Below are 8,019 nucleotides of genomic sequence, written 5' to 3'. Positions count from 1 at the left end.
ATGAGGACTCCTGAGATGTGGTGGCGAGGGGGAGGGGGGGTACCACCTGATAAGTATCAGCCCCAGGTACAAATAGACCAGTACATAACCCAGCTGTTGGTTAAAATTAGTGATGCTCAGAAGGAGGTAGCTACCCAATTAAAGCAGAACATATGTCAAATGGACAAAAGGCTGAATGCCAACCTTAAATTTCATGAATGGCAGGTTGGGGATAAAGTTTTATTTCAATTCTACTCAGAGAAACATCACCCTCTGAGTCCCAGCTAGGTAGGGCCTGTAGTTATAACCAAGAGGGCCAGTCGAACAACGTATCAGGTCGAGTTAAAATCTGGGAAGAGATGGTTTTTAAATGGTTCCATTTGTCCCAACTAAAGGAATGGAAGGGTGGTGTTGAGCCATAATCAGTGTCAATAACCTAAATCTCTGCTCTGTCTATTCCAGGAAATTCATCCAGCCACCTGGATTGGAAAATGTTGCATGTTAATGTTATTGTTTGTTAGGTTTATGGACTCTTATTGTAAATAAGAACAATACAATGGCTGGGAGATGGGATACACCTGTAGGGGTTTATGAATATAATTATGAGTTGTTAGAATCTATGTGTAATGAAACTGATGATTATGATGAAGATGTGGTGGATAATCCCAAGGGCAGAAGTATACTGATGAATGAAGCTGTCTTGAAAGGGATTATAGTGGTATATGCCTATGTGGATACAGGCTATCGTTATCTTGTATGGGCAGAAAAAGGGGTAACACTTGGTTAATGGCCTTCACAGCAGATGAACAGAAGCATGAGCTCATATTAGATAAGGAGCCACAAATTAAATCTAAGGAAACGAGGGGCAATTGTTCATGGCTCTTTGATGACCCTTTCCTAGATGGGTGCTCTAGGTTGATTGAGGCTTGGGAGCTGTCCAAGTGTCTGTCCATCATAAGTGACCTCCCTCTACAGGTAAAACCTGGGGATTTAAGTGTAATGGTTTCAATAGGCATCGGTAATGTTAATCACACCTTTATAAATGCCCATTTGTATTTGCCATCAGGTCATTATCTAGCAACTCTGAAATGCAGTCATTGTATAGAATCATGTGTTAGTAATTATAATGCCAGTATCATGAATGGGTTTTGTAAAAAAATTTACAGAATGTAAGTTTCCCTGTTGTATGTATTGTGAATGCTTGTTACCTGTGTCATTTGATGACACTGACTGGGTTATCACAAGTCTGTATAGAACTAAGGTCAATGTAAAGGTATCTGTGGTACCTTGACCATACACAAGTCCTGTTGGACCAGTGATGGTAAAACAGAATGTTAGAATAGTACTGATGATAAATCCAGTCTATTCCATCAAAAGGTTAATAATGCCTCTACAAATTTCCCTACACAATGTTAACCAAGGAGGTTTTGCATACACTGCACCTCTAATTGTGGGATGGAGTGGTGGTTCCATCATCCAACTCTCTCATAAGGAAACCTGGGGATACCTTAGCTAAAATATTAGGAGGGGTTGGAACTGGACTAGGTGTATTAAATACTATAGATGACCAGATCCTAGTTGATAAAATAGGAGCTTTGGGCCATGATGTAGCCTTTTTATCACACCCTCTTACTACCTCCTTAAATAGGATTAGTGAGACTGAGTATCATATAGCCAATTCCTGAATTTGCATCCAGGAGACAGGTCACCTCAACATCATAGGGACCTTAAACATTCTTCAGTCTAACATCTCCCTTGCTTTAGCATGTGTGCAAGTACAGCAATGGAACCTAGATGTGGCTAAGTCCATTGTGAGGGTTGGCCTGAATGGACTTATTCCAGCAGAGATAAAACATGTTGTGGAACCATCTCACTCCTTTTGAGCAAGAGCACCAGGGGTGGTGGAAGTTAATTAACTTCTTACCACCACCACAACCATTCAATAATTGCTTATGTGCTGACCTTAAAAGCAGCAAACAAGGAATGGGTTTACCCTTTTAGCGCCCATAGGCTAAAATGTGGGACAAGCTGTACTTATTCCTATGGCTATCAGCAAATGGGTCCATCGGAAGGGTGAAGAATACCACACTGCGAGCCTCCAGCCTTGCCTAGAAGAAGAGGGCCTAGGCTACACTTGTAACACTGAAGTTCTGGAAGGATCCCATGTATGTTTACATGCCCAAAAAGGAATGTGTCATTATAAAATGCACCCTTCAGATTTTAATCGCCCCTCTGTTGTGCTCACAAATGTCCATTGTTTATGTCTAAGGAGTTGGTGCAGTGAGTTTACTGTAAATAGTTATTATAGAATTACACATGACCCCTCCATCAACCTTTGTCTGAGCTCCATCTTTTCCTTCAAGGGTTGTGAGAGAGACTTTGTCTGGCATGACATCACCACCAAGACTATAGATGTACAGTATACTTTATACGACCACTTAGATCCAGTCCACCTTGGAGCAAATATAGCAGCCCTAAAGCAACTCATGTTCCACCCAGAAATGAAAGCCCACTTAAAGCAAATTGAGAAGGAAGGGAAAGATTGCTGACTCTGCATCGTGCCTCTAATCAGATTAAGCGGGTGTAAAAGCAAATCAAAGATGAGACCGCTTCTAGTCAGTGGTGGGAGAATCTATTTGGGAGACTGGAAAACTTTAATGTATGGATTATTATGTTACATCCTATTATTGTGGTCCCAATCATCCAATTTGTAATTATTGGATACTTGATCTGCCTCACTGGATCAAAAGAAAAACATCTGTACCTATAGCTTCTGTGCCTGTATCATCTTTCAAGTTAAGTAATGTCTATGGAATGTGACGGTTAAAGTTCTACGGGTATCCCTTTGCCATCAAGGAGGGGCAATGTAAGGTGTTCCATGTCATTTGGTGTAAAAGAGCGGGAAGACCACTGGGTCTAAAGTCACGTGGTATGGCTGAGAAAGAGAGAGACTATATAAGGGGAGAACACCAGAAGCGGTGCTGTCCTTCTGAGCAGCAGCCCATGAGATACATGCATTGAGAGGCAACGTACCATCAAGAGAGCTTATTTGATCTCCATCCAAGGTGCTCCATAGCTGTGGTTCATCCAGATTCCTCTTGCCAACCTTTATCTAGGTAGTAAGCAGTCCGGGATCTGACGTTGCCGTCACACAGCCTGTCCACGTCCAGAGGTCCATCTGCAAGTATAGTAACACCGTTGTTAGTTACCCAGATTTGTAAGGGGTAATTGGGTCCAGGCTCAATACCCACAGTTCCAAGTTCAACCACTGAGTTTTGTTGTACTATCTTTTGTTTAATAAATCTTTCTTCAGTTTCATTTCCCCAGAGATCAGTCATCCTTCCAGTGATTCCGAGGCAGGAGGGACAGGCGATAGATACTGAGTTGGGTTGAGCCATTACCATGTGAGACATACCTTTAATGTTGCAACTTCTAGCCATGCAACACTCTCAGCGCCTACTGCCCACCACAATCAGCTGTTCTGTGGTATGCAGGAGGTGTTGGGAAGGAGAGGAGCGGGGATGGGGTGTGTTCAGGGGAGGAACTGGATGGGAAGAGGCAGAGCACCCCCAGGGCCTGGAGGAAATCAGTGCCTGATGTACCCCCTAGAACACAACTCATTTAGATATTTGCCTAGTTTTACAACAGGCTACATAAAAAGCACTAGTCAGTACAAAACTAAAATTTCATACAATGACTTTTTTATACTGCTCTATATAATATAGACTGAAATGCAAGTACAATATTTATATTCCAATTATTTATTTTATAATTATAGGGTAGAAATTTGGAAGTCAGCAATTTTTCATTAATAGTGTGGCTGTGACACTTGTCTTTTTAGGTCTGATTTTGTAAGCAAGTAGGTTAAGTGAGGTGGATCTCGGGGGTACACAAAACAAATCAGACTCTTGAAAGGGGTACAGTAGTCTGGAAAGGTTGAGAGCCACTGCTCTAAAATAGTGGGTTGAATTAATCTCTGGTATAACTCCATTGATTTCAGCAGAGTTACACCAGGTATGAATTTGGTCCTGTTGGTGACTATTCATAAGTAGTAGAATACCAAGATTTGGCACTTTTCATTTGTTGATCTCAAAGTGCTTTATGAAGGCAGGGAAGTGTTGTCTCCATTTTACAGGTGGAAAATGGAGCCACATAGAGGTGAATTGATTTGCTAAGGTTATAAAGCAAGTCAGATGCAGAACTAGGAAGAGAATGTAGGTCTGAGTAACAACTTTCAGTTCATACTTTAATCAGTCTGTGAATTAAAACATGAAAAAAGACACAGGGAGAGGTACTGGAGCAGTATTTAAAGTGTAATTTGTTATATTCAGGAGATGTCGAAACTGACTGCATTTCCTATACACAACCTACCCCTCACTCCTTACTAAACAGAGTGGCCAATTCCCTTTTGTTATTCACTCTTACCAGGCAATAACATATGTTTGTGAGGATATAACGTTGCATTTGCTAATGAAATAAAGTGTTTTGGAGAACTCCCTTTAAGCAAAAACATGTGTTCCAGGGAGGAAAATTTTTTTCTGGTTAACTGCTGAGCCCTACAGATTTAGCAACAAAACGCTGTTTGGAGATATTGAAAATACTGTGACTAAGCAAGATTGTGTTTCTGGGGCACAGCACTGAAAGTATTTTATTTGTTGTCAAAAATCCAAGCTTTTTTATATAAAAATATAATAAATCTGGATTCAAGAACCAGTTTTTGGATGGTTATTTCTTATGTGTTTAATAGAACTTGACTCATATCAAAGTGCTACTGGGTTTTAACTTGGATAGGCCATTCAGCGGAGTTCTTTACTCCATTGTCTCTTGCCCTCCAGAAATAATTGATGGACACTGGCATTACTTTCTAGTTCAAGCCAGACCTCTCCCCAGATCTGTGCACAGAGGGGACCTTCTATGCATGGGTCTCCTCATTCCTATGTGGAAGGGGGTAATTTCTCCTCCAGACCTCATGGGTCAGAGGTGTGCATGGGAAGGTAGTGTAGAGTAGTGGGCTCGGAGCAGGAGGAGCTGACTGAGGCAGGATATGCATCATATTCATGCCAGCCACATGGAGATTCCCAGAAAAGATAATGCAGCTTGGGGCAGGAAGAGTCCCAGTAGCATGGCACCAATGATTCAGTTCGCCAGGGAGTTGTGGGAGCTCAATAGGAGCCTGATCAGCTGAGGCAGCACAGAGCCTCCAGGTACATATCCCTAGACTTCCATAGGTCCCTCAGAATCCATTTTTGCTTGGGTGCAGGCCTCTAGCCTTTTCCATGGAGGCCAGCCTCCTCCTAAGCCCTATACTGCAAGTTTTACCATGGGAGGGGAATGATCCTTGCCCTGAGGATTAAGGATCTGTATTAAGTGATTATAGAATTGTGTCACAGATTCCCTGAGGTGGCATGTTGCCTTGGATAACACTATATTTGCTAATAGTGCTGGAAATATTTATTTTCCTTTCGAAGTGAATTTAGTTAATAAAAGATGCTGGCCTGACAGCTTCAGAGACTGTCTTCTATATGTCCAGAGAGCTTTAGCAGGAGCACTATAAAGCAAGTTACCAGAAGGCAGTGAATTCATTCTCTTTGTCCATTCAGTCCTTTGCCTTTCTGCTGAGTCTGGAAACATGACTGATAATTAGTGCTGATTATAATGTAGACACTTATAGTAGGAAGGGGATGTTGTCATCTTATTTTTCCACAGGCCACAAAATAGCTTGCATAGTAACAGCTTTTAGTTACTACTAATCTCAGGCCAAATCAAAGCAGTGATATCAGTACAAGGCTCCATACTCCTGTTCTGTTACCATTTCATCATTTCCCTAAACAGATTCTCATTCCCATTCCACTCATGTTATAGCACCTTTCATCCAATGATTTCACACATTACAATCAGAATTACTAGTAATAAATTAATTACACTCTACAACACATGTGTAGTAGTATTATCCCCACTCTACAGTTAGAGAAATTGAGGCACAGTGGGATGGCTAGGTAAATAGACTTGATTTTTTTTTATTGTGTAACCTTTCATTGTGTTTTGTGAAAATGGATACATGAAGTCTCTTTTTTGACATTGTATATTTTGTATTTCCTGATTGCTTTCTAATAGTGTACCTGGTTGTTTTGGCATAGGGATAGAATGTTTAGTGGGACCTGGCCAGATTTGTGCCATGTGTGTATTCTTAGGTTAATTAAATAAAGCATAGGCATTTTTAGCAATAGAGAGACCCAAATATATTCTCTTTTGGTTGATCTTAACCCTGTGTGGGGTTTTACCTGACTCCATAATCCTGGTCTTCTCCAGAAACCAGGGCCGGCACAACCCATTAGGCGACCTAGGCGGTCGCCTAGGGCACTAACATTTGGGGGGGAGGGGCGTGGCAACCGGATCTTCGGCTTCCCCGGTCGTCGGTGGTATTTCAGGGGCGGGACCTTCCCCCGCCTACGGTGGCAAAAAAGCTGGCGGTGCTCCTGCCAGAAACCAATAAAAGGTATCTCACTTTTCTTTTACTTCAGTTGCTTTCCCATGTAATTCAGTCCATATGTTTATTCCTCTGAGGGAAGCAGTTTGACCTGATTATGAAAAAAAAAGTGATAGAAATATTATAGGACATCATTAAGATTGAGGTGTTTACTAGCATAATCCTATCAAGTCTAATCTATGGATTATTTTATTATTAGCACACTTTAGGAGCTACCACAATCTAAACATTTTCCAGACATTCAAGAGGTCAGTCTCTCCCTGCCCCACAAAGCTTATGGTCTAAGGACAGACAGCTAGAGGTAGGGGATGGAAAGCAAAGAGAGGCTTTTTGTTTTTTCTACAAGTCAACCTGCTATTTTACTTTATCTAGCTATCTTTTTGGAATGACATAACTCCACATTTGTTTTAGTCTTCTTTTCTAGGCCCCAATCCAGCAAACACGTATGTACTTAACTTTACTACCACAAAGAGTCGCATTAAATCAATGCGATTACTCAGGTAGTAAAGTGAAGCACACATGTACATGTTTGTAGGACCAGGTCCCTTGAGAACCAGAGCTTCTCAGAATTTTTACTTCTAACAACAACTTAGCTATGTTTGAGTTGGTTGAGCAGTAAGGGATGAATTTTTAAAGGTATTTATGTAGCTAACTCTGCCTAAATATCTTTACAAATCTGGCACTAGTTCCTTACCAGATGGGCTCAGGGACTGCAAACTTTGTCTTTAGACTTACTGAAGCCACAATAAACTTTAAAGGGACACGGTTTGTAAACCCACACAAAAAATGCAGTATCTAAGACTAAATTAGTCTTAGATACTGCATGTGTCCCTGAGTACCACTGCCATTTTTGTGTGGGTTTACAAACATTCTATTACAAAACATGTTTTTCTTTTTGCTGTTGCTGTGCGAAGGAACAACATAAGCAATCGGGTAGTCAGTTTCCCCTAAGTGCTGTCAAATACACAGAGTTAACAAAAACAGAAAGTGTTTTTTATTCTCTGTAATATTTTAGTTATTGTAACCTTAGGAGTTATATTACCTCTTATTGCTACAAATAATGTGAGACAGGTGAGCTTTTTAAAGGTGATACCTTTAACTGACACTGACATAACAATGTCCATCTTTTATTTGGAACAACCCCTTTGGCCCACCTACCATATTGTCACAAAATACAGCATCTATGTGTTTGATAAGGACTACAAACTCATCTACTACACTGTAAATATAATTTGTGGACTGCTCTCCAACAATCACATAGGAACCACCAATAAAAACTCAAGCCTTCTTCCACAACTTCCTCCTGTACATTGGCAAAAAGAAGCCCTGACATATCCTCTGTTATCCAACTCATAGTCCAAAACTAACATTGTCTCAGATTTCTAGATTGCCTGGTCCATAAAGAATAATCTACCTCATCCTCCCTCCAAAGCATATAGTGGCTGTATTTAGTCTCAATACCTCCTTTACTCAGTTTGATAGGGCTCAGATGTTAGTCCATAAAGAAATTGTGTACCTTTATCCTCGCCTGAAGATATGCAGAAACCACCTAA

The sequence above is a fragment of the Terrapene carolina genome, unplaced genomic scaffold (genome assembly GCF_002925995.2).
Source record: "Terrapene carolina triunguis isolate 2854851 unplaced genomic scaffold, T_m_triunguis-2.0 Scaffold247, whole genome shotgun sequence".
Classification (NCBI taxonomy): Eukaryota; Metazoa; Chordata; order Testudines; family Emydidae; genus Terrapene; species Terrapene triunguis.
This window is presented reverse-complemented; position numbering follows the sequence as displayed.